The 26,850-nt window shown below is 45.6% G+C and overlaps 1 pseudogene; it reads right to left on the bottom strand.

Moving 5' to 3' along the window:
• Positions 1-26,850, bottom strand: part of LOC137537144 (uncharacterized) — a 117,385-nt pseudogene that overhangs the window by 45,085 nt on the left and 45,450 nt on the right.

The raw sequence follows: 26,850 nt of genomic DNA on the forward strand, positions 1-26,850 counted from the left end.
CAGTAGCGATCAGGGGATAGGAGATCTTTTCCGAGAGCAACCTTTGTTTGCCCTCAAAAGAGGGAAAACGATCCAGAGTACAGTTAGGAAGGTAGATACTGCCACCACCATAAATAGGCAGAATAAACAGAGGAATGGTACCTTTGCCTGCTGCAGTTGCAATGTGTGTTCAGCAATAGTAGGAGGCAACTCCATTTCCCATCCGCACACAGGAAGGCAAGTGTAAATCCGAGGCAGGTATACGTGTGCCAGTACCTATGTTGTCTACGGTTTAAAATGTCCGTGTGGCATGATGTATGTAGGCATGACCACACGGGCAGTGCGTGTGCGAATTCAAGAGCACAAGCGATTCATCAGTAGGTTCCTGGAAGGTAAAGAAAAATACAAGACTTCTGTGTCTAGACATTTTCGTGATGCTAGGCACAGGGCCTCACAATTAAGATGGATGGTACTTGATTCCTTAGATTTACAACGTTGCGGGGGCGACAAAGAAAAGCTGTTGCTCCAGAAAGAGGCACAATGGATCAGTCACCTCGATGTTATACATCCAAGAGGGATGAATGAGCATGTGCAGTGGAAATGTTTTATATAGCTATTTCATATAACATCTTTATAGCATCAGTACAGCGCTTTTACAGCATTTTTATAGCGTTGTGTATAGGGTTCTTCTGCATAGTACCCACAGCAAGGACGTTTTTTACAGTGTTTTTTACAGTGTATTTTATTGTTGTTTATAAGTAGGCTATGTAACGTTAGCGGTGTAATGTATAATGGAAGTCAGTGGTAGTGACTATGGTTACATTCTTCACCTTTCTTTTTTTAGGTCGGAATTTACGGGTAGCCCTAGTGGAGTGCCCTAGGATTACGGTCAGTTATAATGTTTATTAGAGGGGTAGCCTTATGTGGAGTGCCCCTAATGTGGTATTGTGTTTAGAATTATTACAAAGATAATTTTGCATTATTCATATGTATTTATATTTGATCTATTTATCCATACAGAGAATTGACGAATTTTGTAAACAGTGTGCAACTGTGATAGTAAGGTGTGGCCAGTGTCTAGTTAAGATCACCACGCCCCCCAGCTAAGGGGTGTGGTTTTGAACCTGCATAAATGTGTGTGCTGTAATTGGTTTCATTTTACACCTGATGAAGAACCGTGAGGGTTCGTAACATGTAGTGTTGCTCCACCATCAATATATGCTTTAAATAGCAAGCCTTTTGTGTGCCGCATCTTCACTGTTTGTATGAGCCATCAGAGTATATAGCCTCCTCCAAGGACTCCTCATACTCCTCCTCTGATACTACAGTAGGACTCACATCTATCTAGGTTCCTTCAATGACTAGCTGGGATGCAGGTTGGCTCTGTACTTGTATCTGAGACTGGGCCTGAAAACATTGAGGTGTCTTGTGGTCTAGGGACTGAATCTGGGCCTGTAGAAGCCATGGAAGCAATCTCAGGGATGGCCTGTTACTCCTGAACTAGAGGCTGCTGGGACTGCAGCTCTAATCTAGTCTGTGCTGGCACTGGGAATGCTGCTCTAAGGGCTGCAAAAGTGGAAGATAATTCATCTTTCATAGTCTTCATAAGGTCTTACATGGCTCTATTGGTTACACCTGTATCTGGAACCTGTGTAGGAACCTGATTAGCTAAACATCTTGCACAATGTGATCTATTACACCCCGATGGCAATTTAGTGTCACATCTCTTGCAAATATCAGACTTTGCAGAGCGTTTAACTGCTTAGAAAATAGCAAAACTACATAGGTAAGTATTAACCTAATGTGAGGTTTAACTCAGGAGGACCTGTAATATAAGAACATTTAGTGTGAGGCCAAACACCTCTAGGGTGAGGTTGGCTTAGGGCTCCCAATTATTTAGGCCCTGAAAGAAGCACACAGACACAAGTGTTCAGTTACCAACTTGCTTCTCCTGTGCAGGTTTATTAAAAAGTCATCTGGTTTTATAGCATTGCGTTACATAAAGCTCATGTTATTCAGTTAATAATTACAACATTACATGATCGGTTACATATCCTTAAAAACCGTAGCAAATGAATGTAACTTATTGATTCTAACTTTCTGAAGCTTTGCAAGCAGAAGCAACTCTAGCTAAAATGGAAAACTTAAGAGACCCTGTCCTTTCTAAAGAGTACTGGCCTATACATATACGTAACTTAATTATAATGTTTGTTAGAAAACTCCACACTAACTACCCTACATACCAGCAATACCAGAGATGAGGAGGGAGACACAATACCTGTGGAGCAGTAACAGCCTGCTCTGATGCCTCCACAGTCTGTATGATAGCTTCAGCTATAGCTTCCGCCTGCTCCATGCTGCCCGTTCAGCGTTTGCACGTGCGTGTGTGTGTGTTTCCTTTTAAATCAGAGTCCAGCACCGCCCCCCACAGCTGACGTCAGTCAACTCCACATCTGCCTCCTTATGACGCTTGTTGTCCGCATACAAGAGAAAGTTACCGCCCCTGCATGCTGACTTTTAGAAGGAGATGCCAGTCAGCTCGTCACTGCACCGCCCTTTGCTGTATGCAGAAGAGGCCGACACATGGTGAAGCTCCACCCCCCACAAGAAATGGCCGAAGGAGTCCTCCGTTCATCTTCAGACCACCCTTCTTCTCTGATTGGTGAAAAACACTGATGATCAGCTGACGAGACATCTTCTGCCCAGATGTAGAAGACGCCAGCAGAGGAGACATGGCATGCCCAGACGCCCCATTCCGGAGTGCACCACCACCTTATACTGGCTCCTACATGCAAACATCTAGTGAACCAGCTAATGAAAGGTACACCCTCCAGTATACAGCCCCACAGAAACCTCACACAAAAGAGGTTCCCCTGCAGCCGGATGTAATACATAACTTGGAGTTTCTATAGACAGCTGCCCACAGGCTCCCCGTCCAAGTATCCCTGTGCTGCCTGTGACCACGGGTGTAGGGAAAACGTCACAAAACTGGATAGTGATGAAAGAGGGGGAGAATATATGGGCTGTGCTTACTTTAAGGGGTGGGACCAGTCTTCTTTCAGGTGGTAATCATCCTGGAGGACGATTAGAGAAATAAAGTAAATTAGAGCATTTATAGCAAAGACATTTCCCACACAACATAAGTATCTGATAATCTGATAAGCAGTGACTTATGCTGAATACCTTTCCCACACTCAGCAAATGAACAGGGCTATTCACCAGTGTGAGATCTCTCATGACTGACAAGGTTAGATTTCAGTAAAAAACATTTCCCACACTCAGCACATAAATAGGGCTTTTCACCAGTGTGAGATCTCTCATGACTGAGAAGATGTGATTCCTGAAGAAAACATTTTCCACACTCAACACATGAATAGGGCTTCTCACCGGTGTGGGATCTTTCATGTGTCACAAGGTTTGATTTACGCTCAAAACATTGCCCACACACAGCACATTGATATGGTTTCTCACCAGTGTGAGATCTCTCATGTTTGACAAGGTTTGATTTGGTTCCATAACATTTCCCACACTCAGCACAAGAATAGGGCTTCACACCTGTGTGAGATCTCTCATGTTTGTCAAGGTTTGATTTAGTTCCAAAACATTTCCCACATCCAGCACAAGAATAGGGCTTCACACCAGTGTGAGATCTCTCATGTTTGTCAAGGTTTGATTTACATCCAAAACATTTCCCACACTCAGCACATGAATAGCGTGTCACACCAGTGTGAGATCTCTCATGATATATAAGGCTTGCTTTAGATATAAAGCATTTTCCACACTCTGTACATGAATAGGGCTTCTCACCAGTGTGGTATCTCTCGTGAATAACAAAATCTTTTTTTTGAGCAAAACATTTCCCACACTCAGCACATGAAAATGGCTTCTCTCCAGTGTGGGATCTCTCATGTCTGACAAGCTGTAATTTCCGAACAAAACATTTCCCACACTCAGCACATGAATAGGGCTTTTCTCCAGTGTGAGATCTCTGATGTGTGACAAGGATTGATTTACGCTCAAAACATTTCCCACACACATCACATGAATAGGGCTTCTCACCAGTGTGTAATCTCTTATGAATGACAAGATATGATTTATGTGGGAAACATTTCCCACACTCAACACAAGAATATGGTTTCTCACCAGTATGAGATCTCTTATGTGTTAAAAGGTTTGCTTTCCGCACAAAACATTTCCCACACTCAGCACATGAATAGGGCTTCTCACCAGTGTGACATCTCTCGTGCGTGACAAGGTGGGAGCTCTGTGCAAAACATTTTCCACACTCAGCACATGAATACGGCTTCACACCAGTGTGAGATCTCTCATGTGTGACAAGCTGTGATCTGTGTGCAAAACATTTCCCACATGCAGCACACGAATAGGGCTTCTCACCAGTGTGAGATCTCTCATGGCAGACAAGATTTGATTTCCGAACAAAACATTTCCCACATGTGGAACAAGAATAAGATCCCCCAGCAGGGAGAGACCTGTTCTGGGTATGAGGGTTAGACAGGTGAGGGGAGTCTGGGGGAATATTTGGGGTAACCAGGATCTCTGCAGGAGACTCTTGTCCAATGTCATCATCATCCGTTGTACAGTCTGTGGATACAGAGAGACGAGTCTCTGAAAGGTTCCTGATGCCGGGACTCCGCCCTGCAAATAGAGAAACATCATCACTTCCTGTTCGATAATTCTGAGGGGAGGAGCAATTATCATTAGAGATGGTCAGTGAGCTGCTGATAATTCCAAGTTGTTGCAAAGTTTATGCAGGCGAAATGGAGCAAGTGCAGCCGCTAATGACATGACTATAACCTTGGCTGGCATGCTAATTTTATGTATCTTGGAATTCAGCCAATGAAACGCATTTCCTGACAAATGTGATTATTTGCATACAATTTGTATTACATTTGCATACAAGTTATGCAGAGTTATTTGCAACTCATTGACCTCCCTACAGATAAAGCATTGGCCATACATTGAAAAGTGTTAGAATGTAAGGCCTCAGTTATTTTAACTGAGTTTAGTTAAAAGACTTGATTTGCAGAGTCTCCTTGTAAGCAGCATTTCTAGAAACTCTGGAACATGGGTTTGTGTCTTACACAGAACCAGCCAAGGTTAAAGAGTTTATCTACCCGATGTACAGACAGATAAGCAGTCTTGTTCTGTAAACATCAGTTATTTTTCAGAACAAGATGTCCGGTGCCTGGAACATGGGACTTTCCAGGCCATGTGCAGTAACAACTGTGCGTGTCATGATACCACGAGGATCTGAGCCAATAACAGACGATGAGGTATTGATACGTCACTGCTCAGATGATGTCACATTTAACTCTTTAGTGATCGGTATTAAAGCAGGTGACGGGCGCAAGAGAGGCACTTCTTCTGCTTCTTCTGACTGCTGGCTGATGACTTCCACCCTTTACTAGTATTTATAATATGTCTTGTCATCTTATCTAACTGTATGATGTATATAGACCTATGGGCCACGTAGTCTAGATGTAATGTAGGATAGATGGAACATAAGATAAAACCTGGTTGCCATGCAATGGAGCCAAGAGCTGTAACTCAAAGGACTTACTACAGAACAATCTGCTTCACTAAGATGTAACCACATGTACTGTATATCTGTTTACTGAATAAACTCCGAGGACGCCTAAGAAGTTCTATCTCCTATGCTGTTGCTGTGATGAGAGTCAAGTGCGTTGCAGCTCTAATGAGTTGCTGGTGCCGGAACAATGGTGTAGGGTTGTTACCAATAGCAACCAACGTATAGTTTCTTAGAAAAAGCAGTAAGTTGTAGAGCTTGATGAGACAATGGAAACAATGTGTTACTCTTATGGCAACAGACCTATATGTACTTATAGTAAGAAATCTGTGTTATGTTTGTAGAGCAATGTGGTGTCACTTACACATTCTTATTACCGCTGTATCCTCATCTGAGAGACAAGATGTTCATCACCTTATAAAATATACAGAGACAAAGGGAGCCCAGATTGTGTAGTATTAATGGTGAAAAGATCAAAGAGAAATGGAGCGCACCATAGTGCATTAATCATAAAGGATTGTTTATTGAGAATTAAAAGTTATACTCACAAACTTAATTGTGCAATTCGCATATCAGCGGACAGCCAACCGCTTGCCTCAACAGAGGAGGATGACGCGCTGTGGCCAGCAGCGCGAGTCCCGATGGCCTGGGCTCCGTCTCGCTGTGAGGTGGGCGTGGCTGGAATTCATCAGGCGTGTGACGTCATGTGACGTCACACGCCTGATGAATACCAGCCACGCCCACTTCTCGCGCTCCATTTCTCTTTGATCTTTTTGCCAAGCTACCCTATTACGGAGTGTCGCAGTGCATGACTTCATAAGAGGAACACATCTCTAATTGGTTACCCCGGACTAGGAGCGCAAAATATCCTTCTTTGTGTTAGTATTAATGGTGAGCTGGTGATTTGTGAAGTGTGAAGGGAAACTCAACTTTTTAGGGCACCAGCAATATAGGCATGTGGAGGAATCAGTCTGCACTCGGCTCCCCAGGGCTTCCTCTAGGTCTTGGTCACACTCTTGATAAAGCTTTAGTTGGTGGGACAGGCCTGGTGGCCCAAGCTGGAGCCCGATCCCTCCTGGTGAGGAGGTGACAATGCAAAGGGGCAAAAATAAAATGGTTTGAAACCAATAAAATTGAGGAAAAAAGAGGTGGCTTACATACAGGATGATGTGATATACAGCATATAAATGAATGCAATTCTGTATTGCATAGGTCATATACTATTTGATATAAACTACTGTATAATATAAATTATTAGTGATGGCTAAACATCGCAATTTCACGTTTGCAAAATTTTTATGTGAAAATTTGCAAACTGATCGATCATGGCAAGCCCCTTTGACTTTAAAGAGAATCTGTAACAAAATGTTCATCCTTATGTCTTCTGTCCTATATGTTCCTATACCTGTTCTAATGTGCTCTGGATTACTGCAGCCTTTTCTAGTTGCACAGTATAATCTAATCTTCTTTCCTCTGACGGCTTTATCGGGCTCAGGCACTCAAGCTGGAATGTGCAGCTTTGTTTGTGATAGGATAGAAGCTATACACACCCTCTCCAGGCCCCCTGCAAGCTCTGTATGAGTCACACACTGAGCTACTCTCAGCCTATCACATGCTGTTAGCAGCCATGTCTTTTGTTGGTAAACACTGCCTAAAACTGGCAATTGCAAGCCAGCATTGCAGCAGGGAGTGGCAGAAACAGAACAGAGGGGCCCAACATAATGAATAGAATGGTATGCTTTTTATTGTAAGAATTTTAGAGTACAGATTCTCTTTAATGGCACGCAAACATCTAAAACCTTCTGGGCAACTCTGCAGTAGGGATGGCAAAACACTTATGTGGAGTAGTGCAAACGATGCGGGCCATTTGCAACACACCACCATTATATACAGTATAGTGTGTGGATGCGTCACCACTAAAAGGACATTATGGCAAAATATTGTAAAATTTAAAATATGTGCAAACATAAAAAAATAAGTATGTTTTTTTCCCCAGAGTAAAATGAGCCATACATTACTTTTCTCCTATGGTGATGTCACTTACAGTAGGTAGTAGAAATCTGACAGAAGCGACAGGTTTTGGACTAGTCCATCTCTTCATGGGGGGATTCTTAGAGATTTATTTATTTTCAAAAGCACTTAGCGAATGGCAGTTGCTCTGTTCAACTGCCAAAAAACTGTGTAGTGAGCAGGGAAGCTGGCCAGCATCTTTGTTTCAATCCTTTTCAGGGAATATATAAAGAATAAAGGCCATGCTGAGAATCCCCTATGAAGAGATGGACTAGTCCAAAACCTGTCGTTTCTGTCAGATTGCTACTGCCTACTGTAAGTGACAGCAACATAGGAGAAAAGTAATTTAAGGCTCATTTCACTCTGGAAAAACATACTTATTTGTCTTGCATATTTTACAATTTTTCGTCATAGTGCCCCTTTAAAGCCCGCCGCCCTGCGCAAAAGTAATTTCGCGTCTGACACTTGTGACACGGCACATGCTATGTTACCCCCGCACAATATTACAGCAACACCCGTGTGACCGACCATACTGACTTATCGGTGATAAGAGTTTGCCACACAAAAAAAAACCCAGTGTGGCAGACATTTGTGGCAATACCCCTTTGCTGGTTACTGCCTGCTGTGTGATCAGCGTGTACTGTTACCATGTCACGTTTACACCTGTGTGACCATACTGTGCATTCTAGGTGATCTTTGTGGGCCAAAATAAATAAATAAATTAGATTTGTGCCAATACCCCTTGGCTGGTCACTGTCAGGCCTGCTGTGTGTTCAAAGTTCGAAGTACTGACTGTTACCGTGTCACTTCAACATCTGTGTGACTGTGCTGCGTGTTGTAGGTGATCTCTGTGTGCCCCCTAAAAAATGAGATTTGTACCCCTAGGCTGGTCACTGCCTGCTGTGTGATCAGCATGTACTGTTACCATCTCACATTAACACCTGTGTGACCGTACTGTGTGTTCTAGGTGATCTATGTGTGCAGTATAAATGCAGAGTATTGTGCAATGAAAGCCGCACATCTCTCACCTCTCCATCACTCCTCCCTGTCACCGCTGCCTCTAGTGCCCGGCATCTTCATGAGTGTCGCCTGATGATATGAGGAGATGGAGACGCCGGACACTAAGGGGGTCAGTGGCTGTAGGATTCACAGCACTGGAGAGGTAAGAGATGCAAGGCTTCTACAGCACAATACTCTGCACTTATACTGCTAAGGGGAAGGGGAAGCTGAAGGGGAGGGCAACGCCCACCACCAGGGAAGCTGTGGAGGAGGCAGGGGGAGCCCACCAACAGGGAAGCTGTGGAGGAGGAAGAAGGAAGCCCACCACCACCAGGGAAGCTGTGGGAAAGGGGGGGGGAGGAAAAGCCCACCAGCAAGGAAACGGTATTGGGGAAGAGGGGGTTACTAGGCACCAAAGAACAATTTAGGGATTGGAGGGGGACCAGTAGAAACCAGGGAGCTGTATAAGTGCCACGTGGCATGCTATATTGCTTACGGTTAATGGTGTGGAAGGGGCATGGCAAAAGATGTGGCAGGGGCGGGTCTTAGTGTCCATTTTTTCTGGCTTCAGAAGTTGGGAGGTGTGCATATGATGTCATATCTGCACATGCTCAGTCCATACAAACCAAACAAATACACTTTACTTTTTCATTTAAACCAAGTTTATTTACAACAGACACTAACACACATACAGAGACATCAGAACACGCTTCACACACATTGTTACAGTGAGGCAGGGATGACACCTGAGTCCGCTGAAAATGGCTGCTGGTTTTTGCAGACAATTCTTTGTGTTTTCCGCACATGACAGCCATCTGGCAGCAGTTAGGGACAAAAAAACTCATCTGCCAAGCTTTTATATTGCTTGCTGATGCATATGTCCCCATCTGTCTGTATGTATGGTGTATGTCCCCATCTGTATCCCGTCTATTTTGTATGGTGCTAGACCAGTATGACCAAAATCATGCATTACATTTTTCAGCATTGAATGTCATCTGCCATTTATGTGCCCATATAGCCATCCTATCCAGATCCTGTTGCAATATGTCACTATCTTTCTGAGAATTGATGATTCTGCACAGACAAATACCGCCCCTACCCCCCTCACGATCCTCCAACGACCTGCGCCTGGCCGCATTGCGCATATCTCACTCCCATGCACGATAGTAGGACTTCACTATTAATACCTTCAAACGAGCCCTCAAGACACACCTTTTCATGCTCGCATACCCCCTACATCAACACCATAAAACATTCTGCTGGGCACCCTCTCAACAGATGCAACGATTGTCTCTATCCGTACCCTTTAGATTGTAAGTCTCTGGCAGGAGTATTTATCCTCATGCTGTCGGTGAGCTGGGTACTGGGAGAGCTGAATGCCGGTGTTATGTCTGATCATGCTGCCGGGAAGCTGCCTTCCTCACTGAGTATCATGCAAGCTCAGTGGGGACATAAATATAATTCCACCGAAAAATCTCAGCTTCCACACCACCTACACTCCCCAAATATTCAGGGTAGAGAGGGGATCACTTAGCAGCCTCCAAGCCCCGCTGGTTGCAGAGATATATTACATGAAGCTGTCTTGTGAACCAGCGTGAATTAAGGGCTGCAATTTGGCACAGAGGTAGTTCAGGGGATCACCCTGAAAATTTGGGGAATTTAGGACGTGTGGAAGCGGAGATATTTGGGGTGTTATTTGGGGCACACAGGCTACTACTGCACATGCGGGGCAGCGCACATTTACAGGCAGCGCGATCAGACAGAACACTGGCTTTCCCTGCTGTCGTAAAACTCCCTGGCGGCACTATTCCCCCTCTGAGTTGTCGCAACTCGGAGGGAGATGTACAACACACGAGTGAACAAAGGCGCCAAAAGAATAAGATATGATAAAAATGGAAGTGTTAGTGGTGGATTTTTTACACACTCCACAGGACACATCAGAAGCAACGGGTTAACGTTTAACAAAGAAATGTATTTATACACTCCATGGTTTTTGCAGTCAGATAGGAGTATACAGCAGATGCACTCCAGGTCTGTGCCATGCGCCTCTAGACAAATATCTTATTTTATTCTTTTGGTGGCTCTGTTCACCCGTGTATTAAATCCAACCCAGGTGGAGGGGTGAAAACCCTTTTTCTTCATCCTATCAACAGAGAGCGGCTTCTTGCTTCTGAGTGGGAACAGGTCTAATCTTCCCACCTGCATTGATAGTGGTTGTCTATGCGGTGGCCCTAGTTTGTGAGTATTATTGTACTTACTCTAACACCCTCCTGACATACTAATACATACTACACTATATTGGGCTCTCGGTGTCCTTGTCATTTCTTTCGATATGGAGAAAGATGTAATTCTGGGTCTGGCAGCCACCGGAGCCCCAAATTACCATTACGCAACCCCGCGCAGCATAACATTTCTGCTATGGGGCACCTGGTTTCGACACCCGGTGCTGAGCTCCGTGAAACCACCTGCTTTGTCCGGCAGGGCCTTCCTCCCTAGTGTTTCCAGCTTGATTATGCAATCTCACTGTATATCACCCATCTTGTGGACTAGAACAGTCTCTAATTTGACCAAAGACACTGAACTACTGATATCAGAGACATTTGCATGATCTTGTTTTGTTGTGAGCTCCATGTATGTCCTACCTTTCATGTTAACCCATTTATCTTTTGTGCAGCGCTGCGTAATACGTTGGCGCTTTATACATACAATAAATAATAAAAATAATAATAACACAATCAAGAAAGTTAGTTTTAGATGACAAAAATCTAACTGCAATCCAACATCATCTAGCACAACCCCTAATATGGCCAGTCTGTGAGCAGTGACACAGTCATATCAACTAAAGATATTCAATATTTAATGTTGATCACTCACCTGTTCTGCTCTCTGAAAGAGGGTCCTCATCTATAGTTGTCCCCATCATGTCACCCTCCTCTGCAGACTGCTGATCACGCCTCACATATGTTGTTTCTTCTTCTTTAATTACTCTTATTATTAAATCGTCCATAGACTGCTGATCACTCCTCACATACGTCTCTTCTTCTTCCTCTTTCATTGTCCTCATAATGCCAACCTCCTCCATAGACTGCAGATCACTCTTCCCATATGTCTCTTCTCCTTCCTCTTTAATTGTCCTCATTATGTCACCCTTCTCCACAGACTGCTGATCACTCCTCACATATGTCTCTTCTTCCTCTTTAATTGTCATGTCACCCTCCTCCACAGACTGCTGATCACTCCTCATATATGTCTCTTCTTCCTCTTTAATTGTCCTCATTGTGTTACCCTCCTCCACAAACTGCTCATCACTCCTCACATATGTCTCTTCTTCCTCTTTAATTGTCATGTCACCTTCCTCCATGTACGGCTGATAACTCCTCATATATGTCTCTTCTTCCTCTTTAATTGTCCTCATTGTGTCACCCTCCTCCACAAACTGATGATCACTCCTCACATACGTCTCTTCTTCCTCTTTAATTGTCCTCATCATGTCACCCCCCTCCATAGACTGCTGATCACTCCTCAAAATCGTCTCTTCTTCTTCCTCTTTAATTGTCCTCATCATGTCACCCCCCTCCATAGACTGCTGATCACTCCTCAAAATCGTCTCTTCTTCTTCCTCTTTAATTGTCCTCATCATGTCACCCTCCTCCATAGACAGCTGATCACACCTCACATACGTCTTTTGTTCTTTGGGCTCAGATCTTAGTTCTGAAAAGGATAAGAAATGATATATGTAAGATATTAGTACTAATAAACAGAGAACACAAAATAACAATTTGCTGGGGGTTGGTGATCTCCCATAGACCAGAGGCACTGACACTTTTCAGCTTGCGAGCTGCTTCAAAAATAAATTAAATATGATCTACCAGGCAGAATTTACCTACAGATGCAAGCCACACCTGCAGCACATGCACAGAAGCAATCCATCAGTGATTACCACAAGCCACAGCTGCAGCACATGCACAGCGGCAGTCCATCAGTGATTACCACAAGCCACAACTGCAGCACATGCACAGCAGCAGCCCATCAGTGATTACCACAAGCCACAACTGTAGCACATGCACAGCGGCAGTCCATCAGTGATTACCACAAGCCACAACTGCAGCACATGCACAGCGACAGCATATCACTGATTACCACAAGCCACACCTGCAGCACATGCACAGCGGCAGTCCATCAGTGACTTTAAAAAGCCACAACTGCAGCACATGCACTGCGGCAGCCCATCAGTGACCACCACAAGCCACAACTGCAGCACATGCACAGCGACAGCATATCACTGATTACCACAAGCCACACCTGCAGCACATGCACAGCGGCAGTCCATCAGTGACTTTAAAAAGCCACAACTGCAGCACATGCACTGCGGCAGCCCATCAGTGATCACCACAAGCCACAACTGTAGCACATGCGCAGCAGCAGCCCATCAGTGATTACCACAAGCCACAAAGCAGCACATGCACAGCGGCAGCTCCTCAGTAATTACCACAAGGCACAACTGCAGTACATGCACAGCGGCAGTCCATCAGTGATTACCACAAGCCACACCTGCAGCACATGCACAGCGGCAGCCCATCAGTGATTACCACAAGACACAACTGCAGCACATGCACAGCGGAAGTCCATCAGTGATTACCACAAGCCACACCTGCAGCACATGCACAGCGGCAGCCCATCAGTGATTACCACAAGCCACAACTGCAGCACATGCACAGCGACAGTCCATCAGTGATTACCACAAGCCACACCTGCAGCACATGCACAGCGGCAGTCCATCAGTGATTACCACAAGCCACAACTGCAGCACATGCACAGCAGCAGTCCATCAGTGATTACCACAAACCACACCTGCAGCACATGCACAGCAGAAGCCCATCAGTGATTACCACAAGCCACAACTTCAGCACATGCACAGCGACAGTCCATCAGTGATTACCACAAGCCACAACTGCAGCACACGCACAGCAGAAACCCATCAGTAATTACCACAAGCCACAACTGCAGCACATGCACAGCCGCAGTCCATCAGTGATTACCACAAACCACACCTGCAGCACATGCACAGCAGAAGCCCATCAGTGATTACCACAAGCCACACCTGCAGCACATGCACAGCTGCAGTCCATCAGTGATTACCACAAGCCACACCTGCAGTACATGCACAGCGGCAGTCCATCAGTGATTACCACAAGCCACACCTGCAGCACATGCACAGCGGCAGTCCATCAGTGATTACCACAAGCCACACCTGCAGCACATGCACAGCGACAGTCCATCAGTGATTACCGCAAGCCACAACTGTAGCACATGCACAGCGGCAGCCCATCAGTGATTACCACAAGCCACAACTGCAGCACATGCACAGCAGCCCAACAGTGAATACCACAAGCCACAACTGCAGCACATGCACATTGGCTGTCTATCAGTGATTACCACAAGCCACACCTGCAGCACATGCACAGCGGCAGTCCATCAGTAATTACCACAAGCCACAACTGCAGCACATGCACAGCAGCAGTCCATCAGTAATTACTACAAGCCAAAACTGCAGCACATGCACAGCGGCAGTCCATCAGTGATTACCACAAGCCATACCGGCACATGCACAGCGGCAGTCCATCAGTGATAACCACAAGCCACAACTGCAGCACATGCACAGCAGCTATCAGGGTAATGTCCTCCATCACAGGGAAGAGATACAGGCCGGCCTCCCATAATGGCTGGGATAAACATAAAACTCCTCTGACTGCAGTAATAAACACAAATGATAAGAGGTGTATTTAGATGCATTATTTATAGCATAAGTAGTAATAGAGATCCAGAGATGAGCAGTGTTCTCCCCAGAATTTTTTTCCAGCCGGGTGGCATGAAATGGTAGCCGGTGGTATGAAAAAGTAGCCGGGTGGTGCGAGATGAGAGAATGCAGGGCCGGTGCTTGTGTGAGCAACTATGCTTACAGCATAGGAGGGTGATGAGCCGATGACAGACGGGTGCTCACCAAAACTAGCCGGGTGGAGCACCCGGCTAAAAGAGCCTGGGGAGAACACTGGATAAGGTAATACAGAGAGTGTGCATACGTGTGAGGCACCAGCTGGAGGTGGTAGCTGCTCCACGAGGATCTAAAGGTGCATACACACGCACTACTAAAGAGAACGACTGCTCAGCGGATCGTTCAGAAACAGCCTTATCAGTCTGCAGATAGACTGTACACACGCACTACATTCGGGAGAACAACCGCCCAGCGGGAGGGTCTGACGGACCCGTCCTTCTCTTTAGTAGTGCGTGTGTATGCACCTTTATGTGCTCAGTATTTAAAGCACAACTATTATCCCATTAGCAGCTTCAATATCTCAGTTGGCTGAACTCTTTGTGCTGTAAATGCTTTGATATCTCTCTCTCTAGCAGAAAATATAGAAAATGAAAGAAGTCCTCTGTTATTGTCTCACACTGCCCCCCAGTCACAACTGTCCATAAATACACATAACAGCAGTACTAATTAGAAGTAAGAAAATGTAACAAATAAATAAATAAAAATGTGCCAAAATAATTTTGCCTGGAGGACTTGCAAGTATCTAAATAAATTAGCTGCTAAAGGGTTAAAAGGAAGTAGTTTTCTGTGAACCCCATCAGTAAAGTACATACATTTTTTTTTTAAATAAAAGCCAATGATGGTGAAAATAAAAATAGTTTTTCCCAGGACATCCTTAGGACAGCAACCCCCGAGACTTGTCTCCCAACCAGCTTTGGACAGCATGCTATTAGCATAAGATTTAAATATTAAATGAGGCAGACATTATTAAGGGCGCGGGGTGCGCACTTATTTCCGCATGGCAAAAGTCCACCTAATTGTCATGTGATGGCGTCCCACGTGGCTTTGGCATCCACGTAGCTCCAGCACTATAGATAGCGGTGCAGCGGATTTACAATAAACCACTGTACAGGCACCTGATGATGGAAAGGCGGCTCCCTCCCTTCCCCTAGTGCCTCCCTCCCTCCTCCCCTATGCAGATTCCCGAGCAGAGTGTAAATAAGAGGGCATGCGCTCTCTCTCTCTCTCAGCTCTCAGAATTCCTCTGACATAATCTCCCTTCAGTCTTAATACTTAGGGTACCTCTGGCTACCTAATATTAACCACGGGCTTAAACCCTCCTAGTGACCAGGCTATTTTTTACAAAATAGGCCACTGCAGCTTTAAGGCCTCGCTGCAGGGCTGTACAACTCAGCACACAAGTGATTCCTACCCTTTTCTGCCCACCAACAGAGCTCTCTGTTGGTGGGCTGTGACTGCTCCCTCAAAGTTTATTTATTTTACATTTATTAAAAACATGTATTTGTTTATTTTATTAATAGATTTTGCTATTTTTTTTAAGCTATTTTTTTTTAAGCCTCCCTCCCTCCCTCTCCCCGCCAGCCAATCAGTGCGATCGACTTTCATAGGCTTCAGCCCAGGGTCACACGGCTGTCCCCAGTAGAGCGCTGCCTTAGATCGCAGCACTGTACAGTGTTATTAGATGGTAGTTTCGCCAACCAACAGTCTCCTAGCGGCGATCGCTGCTGGGAGACTGATGACTGAATGTAGCATCAGCACGCGCGATCACCTACGAAACCCCGCCCCAGGACTTCACGCCAATTGGTGTGGAGTGGTCCTGGGGCTGCCGCCCTGTTCACGCCAATCGGCATGGAGCAGTCAGCAAAGGGTTAAGAGGCACTTGTAGCTACCTATGACGGGCAAGGGAAGTAAGGGAGAAGTGACAGCAGGGCCAGCCAGCACACTTGTAGTGCGGTTCAGCTGAGGTTTGTAGGCTCATGGAGGGCGAAGTCTAAGGTGCCAGGATATCTGTGCCTATAGGCTCCTGTGATGTAAATCTGGGCTTGGATAGCGGCCAGAATAAGCAGATGTATGAGAGCCTGGCAGACGCCCCAACTTATCTACAAACATAAAAGTATGGGGTGTCCTGGCAACTTGAAAAATCGACATCGATCGACAGGACTGGATGGGGTCACTCTCTTGCAGAAAAAAGCACTTGCTTGCCTCCATGCTGGTCAGCACCATGTGGGGCTTGGAAGTACCCCTCCAAGCTGGAAGGGTGGGGGGTATATACAGCACAATAGGAAAAAGAGGCACCCAGGGATATGTAGATTAGGTTAAAAACACTAAAATCGAGAAGAGGAGGTGGCTTACCTCAATAACGACAGTCACATGTCAGTAAAATGTATTAGCACGGACAACACGTTTTGTGGGTCTGAGCCCACTTCCTCAGGGGAATACAATGCCTAAAAGCATTAAAAATGGATTGCTCAATATACTAAGAACAACATAAAACATAATAGAAGATCAAAGTATTATAGACAATAAGATCTCAAAACTTCAAATAATCTGTACATTTCTGTCACATAAAAAGATCCTGTTGGACACCCCGAGTGGAGTCGGGTCTAAAATTTCCACCTGCTATACAGGATCTTCTCAAAAAAATTGCATATTGTGATAAAGTTCATTATTTTCTGTAATGTAGTGATAAACATTAGACTTTCATATATTTTAGATTCAAATACACAAAACTGAAGTAGTTCAAGCCTTTTATTGTTTTAATATTGATGATTTTGGCATACAGCTCATGAAAACCCAAATTTCCTATCTCAAAAAATTTGCATATTTCATCCGACCAATAAAAGAAAAGTGTTTTTAAAACAAAAAAAAGTCAACCTTTAAATAATTATGTTCAGTTATGCACTCAATACTTGGTCGGGAATCCGTTTGCAGAAATGACTGCTTCAATGCGGCGTGGCATGGAGGCAATCAGCCTGTGGCACTGCTCAGGTGTTATGGAGGCCCAGGATGCTTCGATAGCGGCCTTAAGCTCATCCAGAGTGTTGGGTCTTGCGTCTCTCAACTTTCTCTTCACAATATCCCACAGATTCTCTATGGGGTTCAGGTCAGGAGAGTTGGCAGGCCAATTGAGCACAGTAATACCATGGTCAGTAAACCATTTACCAGTGGTTTTGGCACTGTGAGCAGGTGCCAGGTCGTGCTGAAAAATGAAATCTTCATCTCCATAAAGCTTTTCAGCAGATGGAAGCATGAATCCACTTTTGAGCCAGAAACAGCGGCAGAAGCGCCTGACCTGGGCTACAGAGAAGCAGCACTTTACTGTTGCTCAGTGGTCCAAGTACTTTTTTCGGATGAAAGCAACTTTTACATGTCATTCGGAAATCAAGGTGCCAGAGTCTGGAGGAAGACTGGGGAGAGGGAAATGCCAAGATGCCTGAAGTCCAGTGTCAAGTACTCACAGTCAGTGATGGTCTGGGGTGCCATGTCAGCTGCTGGTGTTGGTCCACTGTGTTTTATCAAGGGCAGGGTCAATGCAGCTAGCTATCAGGAGATTTTGGAGCACTTCATGCTTCCATCTGCTGAAAAGCTTTATGGAGATGGAGATGAAGATTTAATTTTTCAGCACGACCTGGCACCTGCTCACAGTGCCAAAACCACTAGTAAATGGTTTACTGACCATGGTATTACTGTGCTCAATTGGCCTGCCAACTCTCCTGACCTGAACCCCATAGAGAATCTGTGGGATATTGTGAAGAGAGAGTTGAGAGAGGCAAGACCCAACACTCTGGATGAGCTTAAGGCCGCTATCGAAGCATCCTGGGCCTCCATAACACCTGAGCAGTGCCACAGGCTGATTGCCTCCATGCCACGCCGCATTGAAGCAGTCATTTCTGCAAAAGGATTCCCGACCAAGTATTGAGTGCATAACTGACCATAATTATTTGAAGGTTGACTTTTTTTGCTTTAAAAACACTTTTCTTTTATTGGTCGGATGAAATATGCACATTTTTTGAGATAGGAAATTTGGGTTTTCATGAGCTGTATGCCAAAATCATCAATATTAAAACAATAAAAGGCTTGAACTACTTCAGTTGTGTGTATTTGAATCTAAAATATATGAAAGTCTAATGTTTATCAGTACATTACAAAAAATAATGAACTTTATCACAATATGCTAATTTTTTGAGAAAATCCTGTAAGTGGTCAGTTGCCCCTTGTTCAACCCAACTTTGTGAGTAGTTTTATATTGCTATGATTTCATATGATTTGATCCTTACATATTGGCTATTTCAGTGTTCTTCACAGATTTTTTTTCAAGCCGGGTGGCATTAAAAAGTAGCCGGGTGGGGCGCGAGTGGGGGAATAAAGGACTGGTGCCACTCTGCTTACAGCATAGGAGGAGGATAAGGATGTGAGCCAATGACAGCTGGGTGCTCACCAAAATTAGCCAGGTGGAGCACCCGGCTAAAAGAGCCTGGGGAGAACACTGTGTTTGGGCTCCCGTTGTCCCTGTTCCAAGCCAAACATTTGGGTTCTACATACAGTATGGCCGTGAGGCCATGCTACATTGATAAAAATGATAATATAAATGTATTTTAACTGTATGTTTTGCACTACTGCACTGTGATTGTCCTCTGATGAAGCTTCCAGTAGTTATGGGAGTGAAACATGTTACGCTAAGTGGAGGGTGGCGTTGCGTATAAACATCCTGCTAATACTGAGGCTACATTAATCCTAACAGGGTGGTCTGACATATTTTTACCTCTTATGTCACATGTAAAGTAAACCACATAGGCAATACAGGCCGTACCTGAAGTTTTAAAATGTTTATTAAAAGTTTTATATAGTTCTATAGCTCTCTACAACAAGCATAAATAGCGTGTTGTCATGTTTTCAGCATAGAGTTTAGACATCACTGACCCAAAGGACCAGTATTCTATGAACTAGAGGGTCTACTGAGAAGTGAATTATTTAATCAGACTGACATAGCCATGCAAAAAACATACATTGAGGAAGGCATTGCGCCAGATTGACTAATGCTGGGAATACACCGTGAGATTTTTTTGGCAGATAGATGGTTCGATAGAACATTGCCAACAGGTCCGATCTGATTTTCGATCGGTTTTTCATAGAAGTGAATGAAAAATGACTGGAAAATCGATCGTACAGTAAATGAGAGAATCATACGCAAAAGAGAGAGTATCCTCATGGAACGCTCCACCACAAATGCTACACAAAAAGGAAACCCTGAATGCATACAGTGATACAAAGGAACAGAAAACTTTGTCAGACTCTCTAAACAATAAGATGCACAGATTTGAGGGTGATATCATTGAGAGTAAATTGAAAAAACTCAAATGTGATCGGGTGGCATATGCCACACAAACCCAATTTAAGAAGAAACTGCACAGAGGTAGACACCCCCCTTATATCCCCCCTCCCTCTCACCCCACCTGACACTCCCAACCCTAATTTTCCCCCACACCCCTCTAACCCCACACATCCTGCACCCACACATCCTCGACCGCCTCCACCACCCACCAGACCAACACCTCCACTCCCTTTCTGACCTCCCTGACACCCTAGACGCCCCCTCCCCACATGATCCTTCACCCCAACATTACCCCCCCCCCCCATCCAACACCACCGCTCTCCCTTCCCCCACCATCTACCTCTTCTCTACACCCTCCATCGCCCCCCCCTTCCCCCTCTCCATTCTGTGTCTTGTCTGTGTCTCTCCCTTCCACTTGTCCCACCTTCCCCCATTCCCCCTGTCCCCTCCCCCCTCCTCCCAACCCCTTTCTACTACCTCCCCGGGCACTGACCTCGACCTCAAGTTCAACCCCGACGATCTCAGCACTTACAGCCCCACCCACTCTCAGCCTACATCCACCTGTGAGCCATCTCCTCCCACACAGCCCACAAACACACTTCCTCCGCATCCAACACTAGATGCCCCCCCCCCCTCAGGACATCACCTGTCCTTGCCCCACCACCACCAACGCCATCCACCTTGAGCCACACGGAGCCATAACTCATTTTTTCACCATTCCTGCAAATGCTTCTACCTCTAGTTCCACCTCCACTCTCAAGTTCCCAATCAGACTCTTTTTTTTTTAGCATTGCCCACCTTCTTTCCACAACTCCTCCGCTCAAGGCCATTGTTGGCCAGCCCCACTGCCCTCCCATGGCCCCCAATCACACTCGTTCCTCCAAGTCCCTCAAATGCCTGGCCTCAAGATCCGAAAACTGGGTAGAAGGAGTGGCCAAAAGAGAACGGACCGACTACAAATAACTTCCAATTCTGCTATCACCTCCTCCACATCCGATAACCTTAAAGGAATACTGTTGGAGGAAAATGAGTTAAACTTACCCGGGGCTTCTAATGGTCCCCCGCAGACATCCTGTGTTGGCGCAGCCACTCACCGATGCTCCGGCCCCGCCTCCGGTTCACTTCTGGAATTTCAGACTTTAAAGTCTGAAAACCACGGTGCCTGCATGGCTATGTCCTCGCTCTCGCTTATGTCACCAGGAGCGTACTGTGCAGTCGCAGACCATACTGGGCCTGCGCAGTACGTTCCTGGTGATATCAGCAGGAGCGAGGACACAGCAACGCAGGCGCAGTGGTTTTCAGACTTTAAAGTCTGAAATTCCAGAAGTGAACAGGAGGCGGGGCCGGAGTATCAGTAAGTGGCTGCGCGGGCACAGGATGTCTGCGGGGGACCATTAGAAGCCCCGGGTAAGTTCAACTCATTTTCCCCCGACCCCCCTACAGTATTTTTTAAATCTATTTTTAATTTGTCAATACATACACTTACAGAACAAGAAATTAGTGTTCTTAACTGTGGTGTCGCCTTCTGTCAATTGTTTGTGGATCTCAATCTAAGATTAGATCTTCGATCCAAGATTTCTTCAGGGGTGTCCAAAACTAGATTCTAGACAGTTGTCCTAACATCCTCCATGCAACAAATTATTTGTTCGATGCTGCAGATGAAGATTAACAGCAAAAAACACTGCTTTAGTTAACTATGTTAAAAGAGGGCTTTGGGGTAAGACTTGGCAAGGTGATCATTGTTCTAGATTGTGTGATATACCATGTAAAGGTGACCGTTTGTTTGGGTATAAGTTAGACAAGTATTTAGACAGAACAGCTGAAATAAGAAATAAAATCCCTCCTAGAAAGAAGAATTTTTGTTTCAAGCGATCTTTTCGCGACCCAAAGCCAACAGAGCCAGAAAACAAGGAAAGTCCAATTTTACCTTCAACCCCTCAGCCCAACCCTCTAAATAAGGATGCCAGGATCCCTGTGGGAGGGAGAATATCCCACTTTTACCAATCATGGCAACAGACATTCACAAATAAGTGGTGGCTACTGAACAATGTTCTTGACACCCCCCACTACCACACACACAAAACTAAACTGCAAAGAGGAATTTCTGCTCTACTAGAGAAGAGAGTAATTCAGGAAGTTCCAAACGTCAGAGACTTCAGGGATATTATCCCCCAGTGTTCCTTGAGTAAAAGCCTCAGGGACGCTTTATCCTGAATCTGAAAAGGTTAAAGCAGTAAAATACAGGTGATTTTGGATGGACAACATTTATTCAGTAATAGGAGGACTATTTCCTGGCCTCACTGGATTTGAAAGACTTCTACCTGCATCTGCCAATATCTGAAATCGCAGCAATTCTTCAGGTTTGCAGTTACAGGGAGAGGCGAGACATTTTCAATGTAATGCTTTACCATTTGGGCTTGCATCTGCTCCTTGGCTATTTACTAACATCATGGCAGAAGTTTGGACAACCCTTAGGGAAAATTCAACTCAGATAATAGCTTACCTAGATGACGTACTAATTTGGGGATCTTCTGTAAACTCTGTGAGGGCCCAGGTAGAATGCTCCCTGTCCTATCTACAATCCTTGGGGTGGTCAATTAAATGGGACAAGTCTTCCCTTCAGCCTCAATAATTTATGGAATATGTATCAAAAAACTCCACTCTACTGCATACGTTAATAAAAGTCCGAACTTTATTGTGCAGACATGGACAGCAGCATCAATAAGCTTACGCGTATTGGAGCATAGCATGGCTCCTTAGTCATAGTGGAGTTTCTTGGATACACATTGGTGGTGGGCGTCTGCATCCTCCGCTCCTGCACTATGAAGGTTTTGGGTGGTTGTAGCGGATCTTACTTTGCACAGTCTATGGAAGGTTTGGTGTTAAATATTTGTACAGTAGTTGAGAAACTATTGCTACCAAACCAGGAAGGTTTCGATGATTCTAAACACTAAACACTAGTCTCTCTTTTCAGAATACAGGGGCCATATCAATAGGAAAGGCCATGGCAGTCCTGAGAATATTAACCTCCACATTCCCGGCAGTCCAGTGGGGACAACTACACACCACGATCCTACGAAAATGGATACTCAAAGTCTGGAAAAAAGAACTTCAGATCCTTAGACAAGAAGTTGTGAAAGTATCCCTCATGTGGTGGCAGATTTCACTTCATCTATCCAGGGAAGTCTATGGAGTTATCCATCCCAAAAACAATCATGACAGATGGCAGCTCTTGGGGTGGGGGGGGGGGGCCCACATGGACTTTTGCCCAACATAGATCCACACGGATGCAGAATTAATCCTCAAACCGAATGGAGTTGGAAGCTGTATGGCAAACACTTAAGTGGACAGATATTTTGATGTCATGTTAACAGGGCTGTGGAGTCGGAGTTGGAGTCGAGGAGTCGGAGCAATTTTGGGCACTCGGAGTTGGAGTCAGAGTCGTGCTTTCATAAACTGAGGAGTCGGAGTCAGGGTTGGATGATTTTTGTACAAAATCCACAGCCCTGTTAAGTATTAGACCGAGGAGTCGGAGTCTGAGCTATTTTGGGTACCCGGAGTAGGAGTCTGAGTTTCATACGAGGAGTCGGAGTTGGAAAATTTTTGTACCGACTCCACAGCCCTGCATGTTAACATACGGACTGACAGCAGCAGTATCATAGCATAAAAAATAATAATAAAAAAACAAACAAACAAACAAAAACACATACTGCGCTTTTCTCCTGGTGGACTCAAAGCGCCAGAGCTGCAGCCACTAGGACGCGCTCCATAGGCAGTTGCAGTGTTAAGGAGACTTTCCTAAGGTCTCCTACTGAATAGGTGCTGGCTTACTGAACAGACAGAGCAGAGATTCGAACCCTGGTCGCCTGTGTCAGAGGCAGAGCCCTTAACCATTACACTATCCAGGCATAAATCCATTTCTTTCATGCCTTAAGGCATATATGTCAAACTGCGGTGCGTTGGCCAAATCTGGCCCTCAGGTGGTTTCCCCACTTTGAATTATGTTTGGCCCACTCTAGACCACCGGAGACGCGATACTGGAGGGTAAGCCCTAGATCAGAGTTCCCCAACCCTGTCCTCAAGGCCCACCATCAGTACATGTTTTGCAGGAAACCACAAACATGCACAGGTGAGGTAATTAGTGTCTCAGAAGAGCTTATTAACTACCTGTGTGGCTTTCCACAAGACATGCACTGTTGGTGGGCCTTGAAACAGGGTTGGGGAACACTGCCCTAGATCACCTGGGAAGACATAAGGGGAGGGGGAAAGCACTAGATACCAGTGAACTGTATAGGAGAGGGAGGGGGTACTAGACATCAGGAAACTGTGTAGGGGTAGAAGGGAGAACCACTAAACAGGGAATTGTATAGGGGAGGGAGATTCACTAAATACCAGGGAACTGTATAGATGAGGGAGAGAGGACCACTAAACACCAGGGAATCGTATAGGGGATGAAGGAAGGCAGTAGACACCAGGGAACTGTATAGGAGAGCGAGGGGCACCACTAGACATTGAGGTTGGCCCGCAACTTCGTCCCAGAGGTTAATGTTGGCCCACTTTGTATTGAGTTTGACACCCCTGCCTTAAGGAGACTAAGACCGGTTTGGTAATTCCAAGATACCCACATGCAGTGGCATATCTAGGAAAAATCGCGCCTATGGCAAACATTGAATTTGCACCCCTATCCAATTATCCTTAGTAAGGTGGCCATAAACTATACGATTCTTCAAACGATCGATTATCCAATTCAATCGTATATCAATTGCATTGACCCATTTTTCAGATCGATTCCATTAATATAATCAAATTGGATAGCAGCTATCCTTCTATTAGTGGGCCTGAATGATCGTTTCTGCCCACCTTAAGGCAGATACCCAAATGTAAAAAAGGGCCATGCTGCTGTGGTGGCTTTCAGGTTTGGTCATTCACAGAGCTAATTCTTCCAGGTGGACGACTTATAAAGTCACATCCACTAATACAGCCTCTTACAGAAGCACGGAGCCTCTGGAGAGTCATCAGAAAATGCGATGTAGCTCTGCAAACATGCCCACATCTGTCAGCAGCCTCATCTTGTCCATTAGTATTTTTCTCGGGTATCCTTTAGGCCTGCTTCAGATGGGCTCCTGAACTGGCCCCCCGCGTCTTGCTCAAATGCCTGCAGAACAGAGTTTGCCACCTTTCGGCATTCTTTATCCATGCTGGACTCAAGGCGTCTCGTGTAGGTGGGGATTAGTTGGATGAGGCAGTGGTCAGAGTTCCCCGAGGGTGGGCCAGAGGGGAGCTTTGAAGGCACCTTTGAGGACGATGTAGCAGTGGTGCAGAATGTTGCTGTTACTGGTTGATCATGATGTGCTGAATGTGATGTGGCATCACTGAGAAAAGGTTGGCTTTGTTAAAATCTCAGAATCAGAATAATTTAATCCACAAATACAAACGGGGGGTTGTACCTGGAATTGGTTTTGGCTCATCCAGGTTCTGAAAGGATGGGGGGAATAATGTCCAAAAGTCAAGAGCCGAGGCTGCCATACTACAGTGCCCCCAGTCACACTTGGCAAGCATCTGTCATCCCTAAGGAGACGACAAGGGTGGAGGGGGACAGAGGGAGGTGAAGGTTCAGCAGTGATGGCCAAGTTCTTCATAGAAACCAGCGGTGATGGCTGACGCCGCTGAGGATCCTGATTGCTGACATTTAGCAATGCTGGCTAAGGTGTTCCAGTTCAAAAAGTGCCATAGTGTTCATTTCTGTGGTGGTCCCGACTCCTGGGCAGCATTGAGCGGGGTTGGTCAAGATAATCTGGCTAACACAGAAGCATCCAGCTGTGGCCCTTACTTCCGGTTTAGTGGCTGGCATCACAGGGATGCTGAACCTAAGGTGTCCCTGCTGCGATCGAGCAACAGCAGCCGATGGATGGATAGAGCCTGAATTAAGCGAAATCAAAGGTTTCCGGATCAGCGAAGTGTCCTACCTCAGTGGAGCCCTGATCTCCTGGGTAGCAGCGGTGGACTCCACAAAGCCTGTACCTGCAAAGACAACGGGCCCAGGCAGCTGCAAGGTAAAAAAAAAAAAAAAAACTCCAGGTCCCGGACTCCCCACGACCCGCACCAGCGTTCAAAGCTACACTGGACCACACTGCACGCCTTCAGGGGGAAAATAAGGTGAATTGGTGGGAAAAAGGGAACAAAAACAAGAAAAATCCAGAATCTAGTGGCCATGGCTGTCAATTAAGATGCCATCTTCCTCAACGGCAGTTTAACAGTTTGATGAAGAGGGAGTCTGGCAGGACAGTTTCCCAGTGCGAGATGGTGTCGCTGAAGAAGCTGAGAAGGAGTTCTATGTCATGGGGAGCAGCATTTGGTCAGAATTATAGTGGCTGGGAACCATGCGGAGTTGATGTAGAAGCAGATGCCGCCTTCTCTCTCCTTCCCAGATAACATAGTGTCTCTGTCAGCACAGAAGAGGCTGAAGTTCGGGAGATTTATTGAGTTATCTGGGAAGTTATTGTTCAGATAGGTCTCAGTGAAGCAGAGGATGGGGGAGTGGTTGGTCCTGTACTTGGAGCTGAGTGACAGGAGCTCATTGAGCTTACCTGGGAGGGATCAGACATTTGCTAGGAAGATGGATGGGATGGCCGGAGGATGGATAGTCTAATGAGAGCCCCTGCAAGTCTGCCTCTGTGGCGCTCTCTGCCTGTGTATCGGCTCTAGTGAGGAGGCGGATGTGGCCCCAGATGGACTTCTTTAGGGCCCTGGCATCAGGGAGCACACCTGATCGGTGTTCCCAGCGGAAGTGCGGTGAGGGGGAGAAGGGGGAGCGCAGGTGGGGGCTCCGTATAATGGAGGTGGGAGTCTGGCCATGCGTTCCTTGGGAACATAGTACATAACTGGAGAAGAACATGGCCCAACAGACTATGTAGGGAGACAGATACGTATGCAGGCCATCAATAAACAGGAAATGCAATAGCAGGAAACAGTCGCTCCATATTCATAATCAGTCATCACAAGATGGGAAATAAAGCAGTCATGGATGGATTCACAACTCAGGAGCTATTCGGCGTATAAGCTCTTGTGCCATAAACTCCGCCCCTCAGGACCACACAGACCTCACCTCCTCATGTCATGCCCCCTTTGTCTTGTTAAATAAAAGCACAC

This window comes from Hyperolius riggenbachi, chromosome 10 (genome assembly GCF_040937935.1).
Source record: "Hyperolius riggenbachi isolate aHypRig1 chromosome 10, aHypRig1.pri, whole genome shotgun sequence".
Classification (NCBI taxonomy): domain Eukaryota; kingdom Metazoa; phylum Chordata; class Amphibia; order Anura; family Hyperoliidae; genus Hyperolius; species Hyperolius riggenbachi.